Source organism: Macaca fascicularis, chromosome 10 (assembly GCF_037993035.2).
Source record: "Macaca fascicularis isolate 582-1 chromosome 10, T2T-MFA8v1.1".
In the NCBI taxonomy this organism is placed as follows: Eukaryota; Metazoa; Chordata; class Mammalia; order Primates; family Cercopithecidae; genus Macaca; species Macaca fascicularis.
In genome coordinates this window covers 93,611,908-93,629,379 of record NC_088384.1, presented here as the reverse complement: position 1 = coordinate 93,629,379, position 17,472 = coordinate 93,611,908, and the positions used below count along the sequence as shown (strand labels likewise).

The following is a 17,472-nucleotide window of genomic DNA, read 5'->3' as shown; positions in this document are numbered from 1 at the left end:
CTTAAGTCTGCCCATTATTACTTTATTCCTTTCTTCATTCAAAACTTGCCAAAGATTTGTCTATTTTAGAGGTATTTTCAAAAAACCAAACTTGTGTTGATCATATCTGCTGGGTAATTTTCTTATCTGATTCTTTTGTGCTTTTATCTCTGAATTCTTCTTTTCTGTGTTTCTGGATAGATTTCGTGGTTCTGCAAAGTCTTGACAAGCTGAGGAGTCATACCTGGAAAGGATGGTTTGTTCAACAAACACTGAGACCCTGTACTCAGCTTACTGGGGATTTCAGGGGCAAGACTCAGGCCTGACTCTCCAGGAGCTCATGAGTGTAGCCTAGTGGGAAGACTTAACAAAATAGACAACTGCAAATTCCAGAAACAAAGCAAACAAACAAAAAAAGGCTTTTGTGTCCCTTCTCTCCTGTGGCGACACCTGGATGATGAATGAAGCCAAGATTATTGCTTATTTTGCTCTCCCTCAGAAAGCAGCTTTCTGTTTCAGGTCAAGCCTGCTTAAGAGTCACAAACAGGCCTCCCTCTGAAAGATTTGTGGCCCTTTCCAGCAGGGAGCCTGCAGCCACCCCTTCCCAAAGTGACTGCCAAATCAGCATTCTGTCACCCCATAATGCTTCCTACCTTGCCAGGCCACCGCCCCCTCTTCCTGAACTGCCTTTTAGGAAAATGAAAAGTAGATACCTTTTCTGTAAAAGAGTAGGGGCAGCAGGCCTTAGAAAAACATACAATTCCATTGGTCACCATGGCTCCTGGTATGAAATGGTTGCCCACATGGTACCTAGTGACCACAAGACCCCACGAGGCCTAGGTCTGGGCTGCTTTAGGAACTGGTCCTTGCCCTGCTGTGGGCCCCAGTTTCCAGATAGGTAAAATGTGATCTTTGGAGCAGACAGTTTTTCTAGTCCTAATATCCTGGGAGTTCTTTCTCCCAAGATCTAGGATCTTCCTGGACCCATTTGAGGATGTTAGCTGGGCTCTGAGTAGGTGGCAGTGCACTTTCAGGATAGCATGTGCTTTATGCTTTAGTCAGTGTACCATGTGAGCCCAGGTACTTCCTCTGTCAGGAAACTTCCCTGGATTTCTTCTCCCTGGAGAGCTACTTGACTGGAGCATTTCACTCAGCCTTCTGTTGAGTGCTACTGCTAGTGTTAGGCAGACTTCCCCTTCTGCAGTGACTGAGTTCCTACAAGGCATGGCCCATGAGGGCTCCTCTTGTCTCCCAAGGGGGCCTGCATTGTCAGTCATTTGGCTGGTATTTGGCAGAATCCCATGCAGGAATAGGCCTTGGGACAATAGGGTCGACCATTCCTGCCATCCGGGAGCCCTCCAGGCTAATGGGAAAGGGCACAACATTGAGCAGATAATGCCAGCGATACGCAGCCGTGGACTGTGTCAGCTGCTACAAGAGAGGGTCTAAGAGGGGACCCAATATGGGCCTGGAAGGATTAACTTTCAGGTGGAGCCCTGAAGAACAATATATAAAGGTTTGAGCAGTGAAGTAATAAATGAGATGTTATTACTATTATTTTACCATCTAATCAAGCATCTCTGCTTACAGATAAAGAGACTGGGATGAAAGTAAAATGAAGGACCACCACTATCTGGCTGCCCTAGAATCAGAACCCAAAAAGGCTTTTTGGGATAAAGAGGTCAGTCTATCTAAAGCTAGCGAATTGTTGGGAGATACTAAGGGAATCTAAGGCTGAAATGCTATTGGCAGACTTCAAAAGTCAGCCCTCAGAACTCTTCATTTCCATCCGACTGGGAACCATCACAAACAAGGATCTGATAGGAGGTGGGGAGTAACCCAGTCAGAACAGCCTCTGAGATGGGATTCTGTCAGCAAGAAACAGGACAGCATTTGAGTGGTGAAAGTAGCAGGGCATGGAGAAGGCTACTGGCTTCTCTAGATCACTGGGAATGGGGAGAAGTAGTCATAAGGAGTGAGTGTGAATGAGGCAGGGACACAGGAGAAAGGGTAGGCTGGGGAAAAGGAAGCAGTGAAAGATGATAAAAGGAAAGCCAACTCCTGTTGAATAGCTGCAGGAAAGGAGGCCAGAGAAGGGCTGTCACATGTGTCCATTCAGTGGGCAGAGCCAGAACCCTGTCTCCTAGCATCCAATGCAAAGCTCACTCCCCAGTGCACCAAATTGTGTGAAAGGGCCACTGTTCGGAAAAGAGGAATGACTGAAGAAGTGCTCTCCTTGATGGAAGATGGTCCTGCCTGGGGAGCTTGGCCTGTCTCAGCCCAACAACCCTCCCTCCCCAGTATCTTCCTGAAAGTCCCAGGAAGAATAGAGTTTGATCTGCCAGGCTTCAGGGGGAGAATGACGTATGTTGAGAAAAACTTCTATTGTTAGGCAGGCTGGAGGTAAAAAAGAGAACCCAGCTAAGCAGCAACTGAAGGCTTCAGACAGAAGCCCTTGGTCTCCCTTTGGGATACTAGAAAAGGGGCTCAAAAGCTGGGCAGAGAGAGACTTGAAGGACTGAAGAATCTTGATGCAAGGCTTCAGGGAGCCCCAGCCCTTATGCCCTGCCTTTGTGACTGTACCTCACCTGTCGCATAGAGAACACACCACCACCACAGCATCTGCCCCGAGGCACAGTCTCCATAAATGTTATTTCCTCTGTTTTATGGCTCCCTGCCACTGGCCCTTACTAAGCTCCAGCCTGTTAGGGATGTGATCTGATCCCCCAGCTCTCCCACTCATTCATTCATATGAGGAGCATTTGCCAGGCTCTTTTCCAAGCTCTGAGAAGCTGGCGCAGAATGACTATGCCCTCCTTGAGGAGCTCAGATCAGCAGGAGGGAGGACAGAGTCATTCTTGTGGGTAGATAATACCATGTCATTAGGGCTTTAGTGGTGTTAGGTAGAGATTATTTGGGAGACCATATCTCAGTACCTCTGTGTGAAGTCAATTATTTTTTACCTTCTCTGCAAAGGCAGTATCCTAAAAAGGAAAACACCAAGGTGTAGCTTGCTTTCTGGGAGACCAAAGTTCTCAGTTTGAGCCCCTACTTAGCCACCAGCTTGCCCAGCAACCCTCCATGCATTTCCCTCTCTTGGAGAGTAACCCCTGTCTGTCCATCCTCCTCCCAATGAGGAACCAGAGGAGGCATATGTTTGAGAGTGCTTTGTCAAATATCCCAAAGGGTCAGATATGACTCTTCTCCAGAGACTAATCTGGGTGGTTCTGGCCTCTCACTATTTTTCTGGGCAGCTTGTGTGGAGCGTGTACTTGGATAGCTCAACACCTTTTCCAAAGCCAAACCCTCTGACAGCCTCCTGCCCCACACTGGTAGTGGTGAACCTCCAAGGAGGGGGCAGGGAGGCAATTGCTAAGGCCCTGGGGCTGATTCCCATCCACTTTCCACGTGGCTTTGCTCTCTTTACTCTTCTCTAGGTCTCTGTTTCCCCATTTATAGGTCAAGGAGGGGGCTGGACAAAGAAGTCTTTAACATTTCCAAAGCTGTCTTCTGTGAAACATCAGTGACATTTATCTCCTTGTTATTTTAGTCTTAGAGATAGTGGTTGAAAGAAAGTGTATTAAGACAATCAAGTGTTTAATCAAAGGATCTTTTGCATTAAAAAATAAACTTGAAATCTCTTGCGTGCAGAACTGTCAAGGATCTTAACTTAGAGCCAAAGAAGACATGGAAGTGTCTATGAGGCAGGAAAGGCAGACAAAGCCCTTCAGTAATTCCATATTGTTTATGGGCCCAATCCTTTGGCTTGGTCATCAAGGCCCTGCACAACCCTTGAAGATAAGGGGCTTAGTCTTTGTTCCTTGACCAAGCACAGAACCTACCTGACCAGGCCTGGCATAGTACCTGCTGGTTGGCTGACCTGGTGGCTAGATGGATAGGTAGTTCAATCAATTGCTAAGAGTCCCTAAGTAATTGGGTGGCCCAGTCTTTCCTAGAAGGAAAGGAACTCAGTTTGCCTCCCAAATCTCTTGGCAACTCTGAAGTGACAGAGATTATCTTTCAGCCTCAAGACTAGTATTTTGAACAAAGATATGTGAGAAGAACCTTATAAAAGACTGCCCAGCCTGGCATCCTCACTGTAGCAACAGCCCACATGTGTTTTAAGAGTAGCCCCACCAGGTGGTAGACACCCTGTAAGATCTGGATGTCGGTGGACTCCTGAGTCACTTGTAAGCCAAGGGGCTTCCCTCTTCTTCCCTCCCTCTACCTTTCCCATACCCTAACTCTGCATATGGGACTTCCCCAGCTTTCCCGCTTTTATGAGTTCCTCCCCATAGGCCAACAGGCAGGTGAGCTTGCAGGAGTGCAGATCGTGAACCACTGTTTCACAGAGAATTGACCAAAGCTCTGCTGAGAGGTTTCTCGACTTGCCCAAGAGTTCACAGCTAGGGCAGGCTGCCTTTGATTCCTGAACTCTGATCACATCTTAGGTGGTCCTCTGTGTTGCTCATTTTCCCACTTCCATCGTCTCCTCCCCTCCTAGATCATGAGTGTCCTCTTTAGAGTAAACAATCTGAGAACTCCTGCAGCCATGCCCTACTGCCACACACACCCATGTGAGCCCATCACCAAGATTTAAGCTCTTTGGTCCTATTCCCTCAGACTATTCTAGGGAAAAACCTGTCCTCAGTCCAACCCCCAGACTCCAGCTGCAATCCTGTGGGGTTTAGACTACTATTCACTGATGGGGTGGGCCGTTTGGGGGGCTGCTTTTTGGTGGTTGGCTTTTGGTTTTGTTTGTTTTTACTTACTGGCCAAATAGGATCCAGTTCTTATTTCTACCCTCGGAGCCATTTTTATAAATGCCATATGGTTCCATTTTGTACTGACAGGAACTGGGGACCACAGGCACATAGCACACACCACAGCTACTGTGACTAATAGCCCTGGCAGCTGTGCCCTCCTTACAGTCTGGGTGTGCAGTATGAGTGATGTCCAGAACCAGTAAGATTGGATTGGGCCTCCCGATCCCTGGTTGTGATGACACCACTGCACCTCTAGTCCCGTCTCTCCGGTCCCTTGATCTTTCCTATATCCATCTCCTTCTTTTAATTCAGATCACTCTTGCAGGAGAGTTGCACCAGATGTCTCTCTGCTTTCAATCTTGTCTCTTTCAACCCATCAACCAAATGGCCACCATTGGCCATCTTTACTAGCTTAGGTCATGTTCTGTGGCTCTTGGCCTAACTTTGTCCATCCCTATTCCCTAGAGGATGGCATTCTGTTAATGGAGCAGAGCATTTCACAGTCTGGTTCCCTACCCCTAGGCGTTCCTGCTCTGCTTCTGCAGGTACCCAGCCAGAGGAGCCCACCTGTCCTCCCAGAAGAGATGTCCTTCACTTGAGAGTCCAGGAGATCGCCCAGGGAGAAGGTGTGGAGGGAGGGGTTTTGAGAAGGAATGTGAAGTCCCCGGTGGTAAGCAACACCAGCAAGACGACCAAGAAGAGGCAGTTGGGTTGGTCAGTTAGGAGGTCTTGTCATCCATCTTGGGGTTAGCAGAGCAATAGAGACAGATACCACATCACTATGGGAAGAGAAGAGAATAAGAGGAAGAAGTGGAGACGAGAGGAACAGATCACCTCTTCCAACTATGAAGGGAAAGAGAAGGATAAGTGGACGTGACCCGTTTGGACTGTTCTTTTTTGGTTTAGCTAATATTTGGCCTGTGCTTTTCTGGATCAGGCCCTGATGAGCATTTTGTCAACAGTACCTCCCTGAAACCTTAAGAGAACATCCTAGGGTTGACATGGTTTTACCCACTATACAGAGCCTCAAAACATGAAGGCACTTGCCCAAGATGGGGGCAAAGCTGGGATTTGTGTCCCATTCTGTTGCCCTTCAGAGCCTCACTTTCACCACTGTCCTTGTCTTCCCTATAGTCATGAGGGGAAGGAGGTAGAGGGCTGCCTGAGGTTAGGGAGCTGGGGCAAAGGCACCAGGGAGGTTCCCGGTGCTCAGATAGGACTGGAAGTCTGGGACATAACACTTTTCAGAGGGGGAAGGGGTCAGGGAACAGAGGCTATTTTTAATAGCCAAATAGGAGATATAAGCTCATTAAAAACCAGAAGGAAAGGAATAAAATGTTTAACAAGTGTCTGAGTGGAGGACCTCCTTCAAGCTGAAGCAATGAAATGACATCAAGAAGACAAAGGCCAACAGCGAACAGGGATAAGTGATGGCCTGTGTCCCAAGTGGCCTGGAGTGGACGGCACTAGATGGACAGGTAGGGGCTTAGCCTTGGATAGCAAGCATGCAACGACCCACCCACCCAAACCTGGGAGGCTTAGCACTCAGCAGGTGACCTCATCTGTCCTCAAGCCATCACTGGGAGGTGCTCAATAAATATTTGTTGGGGTGAAATAACTGAAATGGGAAATTAGATCAAAGAGGAAAAATACCAGCGTTAAGCTATTGATGATAGAAGAAGGGGCTGGGTGTGGTGGCTCACACCTATAATCTCAGCACTTTGGGAAGCCAAGGTGGGTGGATCGCCTGAGGCCAGGAGTTCGAGACTAGCCTGACCAACATGGCAAAAACCCCATCTCTACTAAAAATACAAAAAATTAGCTGGGCGTGGTGGCATGCACCTGTAACCCCAGCTACTCAGGTGACTGAGGCATGAGAATCGCTTAAACCCAGGAGACAGAGCTGCAGTGAGCTGAGATCATGCTGCTGCGCTCCAGCCTCGGTGACAGAGCGAGACCCTGTCTCAAAAAAAAAAAAAAAAGAGAGAAGCAGCCCAGGATCCACCCTTGGCTGGTTAAGTCGGGCTGCCTGGAGTGTTGAGAATTGACACCTACATGGTGGTCAGTACTAGGACGACCAGACTCTCCTATGGGCACAGTTCTGTACAGTTTACAAGGGTTTTGTTTGTTTTTTTCTTTTTTTGGGGGGGGGTCTCACATACTCATGATATTCCCCATTTAGGGTCTTGAGAAGGCAGGACCCTGTTAGACTTACCCTCAGTCTGTTGGGTGAGTTTGCTTCTATCATCTTGGATTCTTTTTTTTTTTTTTTTTTTTTTTTTTGAGACGGAGTCTCACTCTGTCACCCAGGCTGGAGTGCAGTGGCCGGATCTCAGCTCACTGCAAGCTCCGCCTCCCGGGTTCACGCCATTCTCCTGCCTCAGCCTCCCGAGTAGCTGGGACTACAGGCGCCCGCCACCTCACCCGGCTAGTTTTTTGTATTTTTTAGTAGAGACGGGGTTTCACCGTGTTAACCAGGATGGTCTCGATCTCCTGACCTCGTGATCCGCCCGTCTCGGCCTCCCAAAGTGCTGGGATTACAGGCTTGAGCCACCGCGCCCGGCCTTGGATTCTTGATTATCCCTATTTTTTAGAGGAGGGAACAAACTTCAGGTCTTCCAGAAAGAACTGGCAAAAAGAGGCCTGTATTCCTCTAACTTCACTGTCTTCTTTACACACCATGCCACTTTCCTGAACAATATACAAGTTCATCATGTAATTATTTTAGAACCCAGGGTCCAAATATTTTTATGGTCAATATTCGATGGGCAAAGTCCTCACACTGACTTCTCCCAGCAAGGATGCTTTCCACTCACTTGCTGGGTGGCTGCGGGTCACCTCCCCTCACTGGGCCTTGGGTTCCCCATCTGTGAAATGAGGTAGTTGGATTAGATATTCCACAGTTCCCTTCCAGCTCTAGCATTACCCTCAGATACCCTCATGCCTAAAGCAGTAATTGAACAAGGGGCGTGGTGACCCCAGGTTCTGGGTCAGGTCCTCATCTTGCGGCACGGAGGAATCGTGATGATGGCTGCAGTCCCCAGAAGATGAACTTGAGAGGAGCTGGCTGAGATGATTTTTCAGCTGATGGTGAAATGTGCTGGCAGAGTCTCTACAGGTAGGTTGGCGCAGGTGAGGAGTGGGGTGGGCACTTTGTCTCTTGTGACCCCGAATAATGTTTCCTTGCAGAATTGGAAGCCTCCAGGACAGGTGGATGCCAGCTGGATTTAGCCATTCACATTGGCAAAGTAGGTGATCTATCTTTCCACACACTCTTCTGTCAGGGCTTCCAGAAAGGCTTTCTGCTCCCATCCCTTAAACACCTCTCTGTCTTTCACTGTCACTGTGCCTGGAATCGTACCCTCCTGTAGCCTTTCAGTTCCTGTTCAGGTGGTATGTGCTCTGAGAAGGCTGTGACCATAAATGCTATAATCAGCCAGGAATAGCTAAGCTCAGAGCCAGAGCCAAGAATGGAAGGGTTACCCAAAATTGAGGCATGGACTGTTGATTGACTAAAAAGAGAAAAAGTCCATTCCAACTTCACCTCAGAGCACACACCCAAATTCGAAAATTATTTTCAAAGGTCAAAAGGAAAAATGAGCCCATTAAAAACCAGAGGGAAAGGGAATATATAACAAGTGACTGAATGGGGAGCCCATTTAAGCTAAAAAGCAACAAAATGACATCAAGAAGGCAAAGGCCAACCAATTTGACTCCATTAAAACTAAATATTTTCAAAGTCAAGTAATATCACAACCAAAAAGCAGAGTGGTTGCAGATTCTTAATGTATTAAAAAAACACACCCAAAACCCAATAGTAAAAGCAAAACAGGTGTGTGTAAGTCGCCTAAATTGAGTTTACAGGAAAAGAAATGGAATTGACTAAAAAAATTTTTGAAAAAACATTCAACTTCACTAATAACCAAAGATCAACAATAAAAACAACAAGGAAATATAAATTTTCCCTAACAAATTAGGGGGAAAAATTTAAGAATACCCAATGTTGATGAGGATAATGGAATAGGCACTGTTTTACACTACTGGGGGGAATGTGAATTGGTGTACACTTCTTGGAAAGTTGGAAGAAGAGAGAAATTTTCAGAGAGTAAGTGGCCTGTAACTTTACTCAACATTTATTGAGTCTCTACTTTGTGTCAGGCGTGATGATACGTTTTAAAATATTGGCCAGGCACAGTGGCTCACGTTTGTAATCTCAGCATTTTAGGAGGCCAAGGCAGGAGGGTTGCTTGAGCTCAGAAGTTCAAGACCAGCCTCGGCCACATAGCGAGGCCACCCTGTATCTATAAAAGTATAACACACACACACACACACACACACACACACAAAGATAAATATGATCCTTGCCCTTGGGAGTTCAGAGTTAAGAAAGACACACAGACAGACACTAAAATGATACATAGGAAGGAGAAGGCCAGAGAGATGCCTGGGACATGGGAGCATGGGCAGCTGGGGTTGGTGGTGCAGATTTCATGGGAATATCCAAGGAGGTTCCTAGAAGAGGTGACTGGATAGGTAGAAGTTATTCAAGTAGAAGGCAGAGGTAGAGGTGAGAGGCATCATGGATGAACTCATAGACAGCTGGGGGTTGCTGAAGTATGAAATGAGAGGCTAGGGGTGGAGAAAGCAGAACCAGCTCACATAGTGCTAGTATGTCTAATTCAAGACTTGGGTGTTCAGTTGCAACAGGGAGCCCCTGAAGCGTTTTGTGCAAGCAGGTGCCATGGTAGGATTTCTCTTTTGGAGTGATTACTCTGGTTGCTTAGAGAAATTTGGAGGCATGTGGGCCAGAGAGGAGATGATTGCCTTGGTCCAGGTGGGGTCCAGGAGGGATAAGGGTAGGGGCCAAGAGGATGGGAGGAAGTGGTCAGATCCAGGAGGTGAAATTGGGAGAATCTGCTGACTGGTTGGTTGCTGGTGTTAAAGAAAGACAGTAAAGGATACCTTTCCTATTTTCTGTCATGAGTGACTGGGTGAAAGGAAGAACACCCAGGAGAAAGAGCAGATTTGGGGGCTGAGAGAAAATTGTTGAGCTCAGTTTTGGACAGGTTGAGTCAGAGGTGAGCATCCAGGAGGAGGTGGCCTGCAAGAAGCTAGATAGAGGGTCTAGATCCCAGCAGCAGATTTAAACAAGAGATTTGGATTGAAACTTTGGTGCTTGTAGCCATGGGCTTTGGTGAACTGGCTCTAGGAGAACGCACCAGCTGAGAAAAGAGAGGGGGTCCAAGAACAAGAGCCTTGCCCCCATTTAAGGGGTGGGCAGAGAGAGGGGAGCCCACAAAGGCGAAAAAGAAGTCAGACGTAGAAAAAGCACATGCAGGCTATGTTGGCATGGAAACCTGGGGATGTGGAGCACTTTCAAAAGAGAGCCACCAACAGACAAAAGAAAAAGGCCAGCTAGACAGGGACCGAGAGCCCACTGGATGTGGTCATTAGGGGCCACTAGACCCTCATCAAGAGCAGTTTCCTGTGAGAGACGGGACAGAGGAAAATGAAAGGGTAAGGAAAGCAGGCAGCATGGCCACCTCTCAGGGAAAGCTGCTAGAGTAACAGTTTGGGCCAGGGGACAATTTCTGAGCTGGCTCTGGACTGAGATGACATAAGGATAGATGTGATAGGAGCAGTCCAGAAGGCTATCACCTAGAGTCCTCCTGCCTGTCTGAGTCAGAGATAGGAGCAAAGGGCGAGGGTGGGCAAGGAAGGAAAATGTGCATAGCTGGCATCAAGTAGGAAAGTATATGTGCCAGTTGGGAGCTCACCAAAGAAAGTGTGGGCATCTCAACAGGGATAGATGAAGAACCAGAGATGCACTCAAAGAAGAAGGACAAGGCCAGAAACGAGTTCATGACATTTTAGGGATAGGTACAGGAAGAGAGTTCTGCTGAGACAGAGAAGGAGGGGCCAGAGGAGAAGACCAAAAACATGGGGTTCCTAGAACCCAGAGGAGAGTTTCCAAAAGGGCAGAGTGGGCACTGGTGGGCCATATGCACAGAGGTTAGCAGAGGCTCAGGCATCTCCCAGACCTGGCCTTTGGGGACTTTTGTCACAGCAACTTTGGGGCAAGGGGCAGAAGCTCCTCTTGGTGTGGGGGGAATGAACTGAGTCTGGCTGAGAAAGGAGGGAGGGGGAGCTGGAGCAGGCAGCGGGTCCAGGAAGGACCTGATTCTTCCAGGAGACACAGGAAGCAGGAAGCAGTGCAAGCCCAGTCGGAAGAGCAGGGCTGGGCAGTGAGAGGGGCCCTGGAGCTCTGGGATTAAGTGTAGAGGTGAAGGGATTAGTCGTATTGGTGGAAAGGGACAAAAGTAAATTATGTACATTTTAGCAAGTAACCTGATCTCCATGTTCTTTGGGAGGCCTTTTCTCTGCCCTCTGTGTACTGACTCCAGCTCTAATTAGCACGGTTTCGTCTGCCTCATGGCTGGGGCTATGTCTTTCTCATTTTTTTTGTACCTTTCGGCACCTAGCAACAGGCAGCCAGCTAGGCAGGGGCAGAATAATTATTTTCTGCTTGAAATCCAGTGTCTGAAATGGAGATTCAGAAGTTTTTCTTTGTATCAAAAAGACTTTGTGACAACATCCAGGGAGCAATGAAGTAGGTGAGGCCCAGGTCACAGGCTTGAATGGGACATTCAGGGTCTCAGTAGTAGTTCTATTTGTTGGTATTGCCTAGACATCAAAGAATTCTATTTCTTCCCTATCTGGACAGAAGTCAAAAGTCCAGAGAGAGGCTTGGTTTAGCTGGCTGGGCTTGGGCCTTGTGCCACCCTCTGATAGGACCTGGGTGGTAAGAGGCAGGATCTGGAGGAGGGCCATCCATGGCTTCCATGTGAGAGAACGGCCCAGGTCCCACCACAGCCACATAAGATGGAAAATTTCCCAAGAAGTAATAAGGGGCTTCAGGGAAGAGTAAGTCATGCTAAAAAGCCAAAACTCTCAGATATCCATTAGAAGAAGTAGCCAGCTCAGAGGCAGGAGACTTCCAGGTAAGAGAGGGAAAGGCCTGAACTAGACCAGTGGGGATGGAGAGAGATCAGAACTTGTGGTAGATAAAACCCAGAAATAATTAGTGGGTGCTTATCTGTGAGAGTGAGAGAGAATGTCAAGCCAAAGGTAATTCCCATGTGTCTTGGTTTTGTTTGTTTGTAGGACAGGGTCTCACCATGTTGCCCAGGCTGGTCTCCCATCTCCAGGGCTCAAGCAATCTTCCCACTTTGGCCTCCCAAAGTGCTGCAGTTACAGGCATGAGCCACCGTGCCCAACCCCATGTATCTTGAGTAGAGTCCTAGGTGGATGGTGGGGAGGCCCCTGGGGTGGGGAACACAGCATGGAGAGCCAGTTTGAGCAACAGGATAGTGGACTCAGACACAGCCAAGTGGGACCCAGCAGACACTTGGATCCTGGTGTCTAGGGCTCAGGAAGAGATTCAGTTGGAAGCACTAGCCCAGGGCTGTCACCACTCAGAGTAATGGGGACCCAGAGCATAAGTGAGATCACCAGGGAGAGAGTGTAGAGAAAAATGGGAGAGGGCCCAGGGCAGAATCATGAGTCATAGTGACATTTGAGGAGCCAGGTGTGGGCAGGCAAAAAAGGAGAAAGAGAAGGAAGGGCCTGAGAGATGCGACAAACAACCAGGAGAGGGGGTTGCCATGACGACCAAGGTAGGGAAGAGTTTCAAGGAGAAAGTAATCAACACTGTCAAATGCAGCAGAGAATTCCAATAAGACAGAGAATTTTTCCTTTGGATTTCATTAGTAAGTTTTGATGGCCTTAAGAGCATGCTGAGGGAGTGATGGCCTTGGCTAGAATAATGGTGAGATGTGAGAGGACATGGATCTGGCACTAAGAGTCCTCTAAGGAGTCCAGAAGGAAGACTTGGAGATGTGAAGGGTAGGGGCTGGGAGGCTGGGGCTAGGAAAGATGAGCAGGTGTATAGGCTGAGCTCCCAAAGTGTTCAGCATCCATTGTTTAATATGAAAGTTGATACATGCCACGTAATTCTCTTGTAGCACCTAATTGTGTGCCCAGCCCAGCAGTGTGCCTAGCCCTGTGGATACTTGGGTGAATGAATTAAAATAGAATCCCTGTTCTCATGGAGCGTGCATGGTAGTAGGGGAGAAAGACATAGTCAGACAATCACATATGTAAATGTACAATTTCCAACACTGATAGGCACTCTGAAGGAAAGGTACTGAGTACTGAAGGGTGTGCGACCAGGGGACCTGCCCTCATCTGACTCTGGGAGGCTTCCCTGAGGAGGTGTTCCTCCAAACCAAGATAGGGAGGAGAGAACAAAGTTAACAACAAAGCAAATTGGAAAGCATTCTGAGCAAAGGGCCTGACTAGGGAGGAAGGAGAGGTGAGACCAGAGAGGCAAGCGGTTCTGGCTATGCAGAGCTTTGGAGACCAGGGTTGAGCTCCTGCCAACATCCTGAGGGCGAGGGAAGCAGGGGATGTGACCTGCCCTGGTATGTTGCTGTAATCTGCCTGAGACTCTGGCTGTTCTGTGGAGAAATCATTACAGCAGCATGGGTAGACAGGGAGGCAAGTTTGGAAGCTTTGTTGTAGTGGACAGAATTTGGACACGATCTGCATATTCTGGTTAGTCTTGATGCTAGATGGAATGAAGAGGGACTGGAAGAGGGCAGCATTCAGGATGACCCCTGAGCTTCTGGTTTGCCTTACTGGTGAGATGGCAATGCCATTTTCAGAGCTGAGGAGCACTGGAAAGGGGCCAGGTCTATAAGGTAGACCCCAAGTCCAGTGGTAACAGCTGAGACATCCCAATGGAGATGGGGAAGAAATGGCTGAAGGCACAGCTCCAGAGCACAAGGTGAGAAATTGCGGAGACCAGTCCAGGGCTCTGGGGGGCTCCCAAATGGAAATATGGATCCAGATGTTGACAGGCTTCTGGGGCATTTTTAGGCCCAACAAAGAAATCAAGCCCAAGGAGCACCAACATTTGGAGATTAGAAAAGAGAAGAAGAATCCTCTGAGAGCACTGAAAAGAAAGAGCTGGGAGGTGTCTCAGCAGAAAGATGGGGTGGTCAGCAAGTGGGTGTGTGCAGAGAGGTCAGGAGGACCAGGGCGATCCCTGAGCTCCTCCAGTGTGCACCTGCACAACTTCCATGGTGCCTCTGGAATTGGGCAGCATGGTGGCCCTGCTGATTGGCACCCCAAAGGGCCATTGGGGGACCTCTGAGAATCTCTGCCAGAGCAGTTTGGGTGGGAGTTGATTAAGGAAAGAAGAAGCAAGATCCAGGACTTCTCATCTTAAAGGAGAGAGCAGTGCTGGCAGATGAACATTCTGAGGATAAGGAGCCTGAGTAATTGAGCGATTGGGGATGGAGACAATTAGTGAGATGAGCTCCCGAAGGGGCTGGGATCAACTGTGGAGGTGGATAAATTCATTTGGAGGCAATAATATGTATTTGACTGAATGGGGCAAAATTAAATTATGTACCTTTTAGAGAGTAACTTGATCTCCATGTTCTTTTGGGAGCTTTTATCCGACCCGTGTACCAACTGTAGTTCTAATTAGCACCAGTTTTATCCTGTCTTTTGGCTGGGATTATGTCTTATTATTTTGTGTGTTTCTCAGCACCTAGCAACAGGTAGTAAGCTCCTTTGGTGCCGAATCAGTATTTTCTGCCTTGGAATTAAATGTCAGAAGTCAGCACTCCAACTTCTTTTGACCAAAAAGATTCTACAATTATCCAGAAGTTACAATGCAAGGAAGAAGAACTGGATGTTAAGTCTTGTGTAGCAGGGATTATGGGGAGTGGATCAAGACAAAGTAGAGGTATCTGCTCCCCTCATCCTTGTAAGCTCCATGCCATTTATCCATGCTCACATTCATCATCTCATACGAGCTTCACATTTCCCCACAAGAAATGGAGCGTTACCCCATTACCTACTCATAGAGGAGGAACTGGAAGCCAGAGAGGGAGATGCCTTATTGACACAGAACACAAGTTGCAGGAGCTGGCTTCAGACCTCAGTCCATTCGGTATGGCAGTCCCTCTTCCCAGGACCAGGTGGAGCTGGAGAGAAAGAGGGAGAGGAGTCTGTGAGGTCCAGATGGAGATGCTCAGCTGGCCCTTTCCAAAGGTGGGAGGTGAGGTCGGCCTGGAACCCTACCGGATGCTAAAGTGTCCTGCCACACTGTGCTGATGAAAGCAGGTCCCCACCGCAGCGTATATACATTGTGTGTTTGCATCTAAAACGTCTATAGTTGTTTGAAATGTTTAAATCTTTAACCCATCTGAGATGTATTTTCATGTATGGTGTGACACAGAGCTCTAATCTGCTCTTTTTCCAAATAGGTATCCAGTTTGCTAAGCATTTATTGTTCCAACCCCATCTTTTCTCTCAATTCCCTGTCTAGACTCCAGTTCTGTTGATCTGTTTGTCTATTTCTGAGCTAATAGTACATATTAATGAGCAAAGCTTAATAAAGTATCTTATGGCCTGATAAGATGAGCACTCCGCCCTTCCCCCAAGGCCTTTATTCCTTTTTTTCTTTTTGAGACGGAGTCTTCCTCTGCCGCCCAGGCTGGGGTACAGTGGTGCAGTCTCTGCTCACTGCAACCTCCGCCCCCCGGGTTCAAGTGATTCTTCTGCCTCAGCCTCATGAGTAGCTGGGACTACAGGCACGCGCCACCATGCCTGGCTAATTTTTGTATTTTTTGGTAGACATAGGGTTTCATCATATTGGCCAGGCTAGTCTTGAACTCCTGACCTCAAGTGATCCACCCACCTCGGCCTTCCAAGGTACTGGGATTACAGGCATGAGCCACCGTGCCCAGCTCCTTATTCTTTTTTAAAATTGTCTTGGTCACATTGCACATTTACTTTTTCAGGTACATTTTATCATCAGCTTGTCAAAGTTCTGTGAACTTTGTGAATATCTGTTGGAAGTCTGAGAAGAATTGCATTGAAGGGGAAATTAACAACTTTAGAGTATCAGTTCTTCCCATCTATGGACATGGTGTCTATCTCCTTTTAATCAGAATTGTATTTGTTTTGTTTTGTTTTTAATGCCTTTTAATAAAGGTTGGTTGCTTTTGTCATAAAGATTTTCCACAGTTCTTAATAGGTTTATTCCTGAGTACCTTATTAATTTTGTTGCTTTTGTGAGTGGAAAAACTTTTCCTTTTTTCATTTTGCTTTCCAAATTTTAATCAGTTTACTAATCACTGTGCTTCATTCACAGACACATACACAGCAAATGTGCTTTGTCCCTGGGCACACAAATGAAAACACAGCACACATGTAAATCAGAGCTAATTGGCTGAAAATGAATTAGAATTTTTGAATTAAATTTTAATTATACAAGTAATACATGAATATATTTTCCTTTAAATAAAATTAGAGCATTTCAGGTAAAGAAGTCTCTACTGGCCTCCCCAACCTGTCCTCAGGCCCCTTCCCCACTTTAGAGGTAGCTGCTGTTAGGCATTTGCTATTGATCCAAAATGTTTTCCTATGCACATTGAAACATGTCCTGTGTTCTATTGTTGTTTTTGTTTGCTTGCATAGATATGGTGATGTACACACTGGAGGTGCTGCTCCTGAGCTCAGGGAGCCTTACGGGACTCTCCTCGTGTCGCGTGTCACCTGCCGCAGCTGGCTCCACTGCCCCTTTCAGCTGGCCGCCGGCAACCAGAACCAATTGTGCTATGATTTATTTAGTTGTTGCTTGTTGATCGACTATTAAAAGGCTTCCAGTCTTGTTTCAATAGGACAAACCTGTAACAGCATTCTTGTATATGCCCCTTTTGCTCATGTACAAGTATTTCTCTGGGGCAGATACTTAGAAACAGAATTGGTGGGTCATAGAGTCTACACATCTTAAATTCTGATAGTAACTGCTAAAATGTTCTTCAAAGTGCCTTTCTGATTTAATTTCATGCCAGCAGTATGTGTGTCCATTTCTCCAGACCATCTCCAAGTTTTACATTTTAACCAATCTGGTGGGTGAAAAATAATATCTTGTTTTAGTTAGTATTTTTCTGAATTACCAGGATGGCTAAAGTCTGTGTGTTTCCTATCCATTTATATTTCCTTCTCTGCATTACTTGTCCAAATTTTTTGCCCATTTCTTTTTTTTAGGGTATGTTATCTTTTCCTTACTGATTTTTTAGAAGTTCTTTATGCATTTTGTATACTTTATGTGTATTGCAAATATTTTCTGTATTGTGATTCTTGTCATTTAATTGTATTGTGTCTTTGGAGAAATCTTAAATTTTGATACAGTCAAATCGATCTATTTAATTGTATGTCTTTTTTGCAATTTTATTTAAGAAAGCCTTTCCTGCATTGAGGTCATATGCATTTTTCCTGTATTTCTTCTCTAACATTTATCATTTACATATATGTGTGTGTGTATGTGTATATGTATATATGCCTTTTTACCACATACAAAAAATAAATTCCATATGCATGCATGAATCTTAGGATCTAACTTTAGTTCCCCCTCATCCCCCCAACAATGGTTAAATAATTGTCCCAATACTACTTGTGGAATTCTATATCATTTCCCCACTAATTTAAAATTGCTACCTTTGTCCAATACTAAATCCCAATAGGGTCCTTTCTGGTCCACTGATCTATTTGTCTGCTCCTGAGCTTGATAATATGCTTTGCTAACTGGCAGGACAAATCTCACCCTCTTTGTTGTTTTTGCAAAATTACCTTGGTCATTCTTGCA

At 46.6% G+C, this 17,472-nt stretch overlaps 1 long non-coding RNA gene across 2 annotated transcripts; it reads left to right on the top strand.

The window, feature by feature from the left end:
* The first annotated feature begins 7,726 nt into the window (after positions 1 to 7,726).
* On the top strand, positions 7,727 to 17,210 carry LOC141407917 (uncharacterized). 2 transcript variants are annotated; one of them, XR_012419345.1, is made up of 3 exons: positions 7,727 to 7,863; positions 7,935 to 7,993; positions 16,302 to 17,210. It is a non-coding gene; the product is annotated as an uncharacterized lncRNA (long non-coding RNA). The 2 variants fall into 2 exon arrangements; XR_012419344.1 differs by lacking the exon at positions 16,302 to 17,210 and adding an exon at positions 15,623 to 15,836.
* Positions 17,211 to 17,472: the final 262 nt, after the last annotated feature.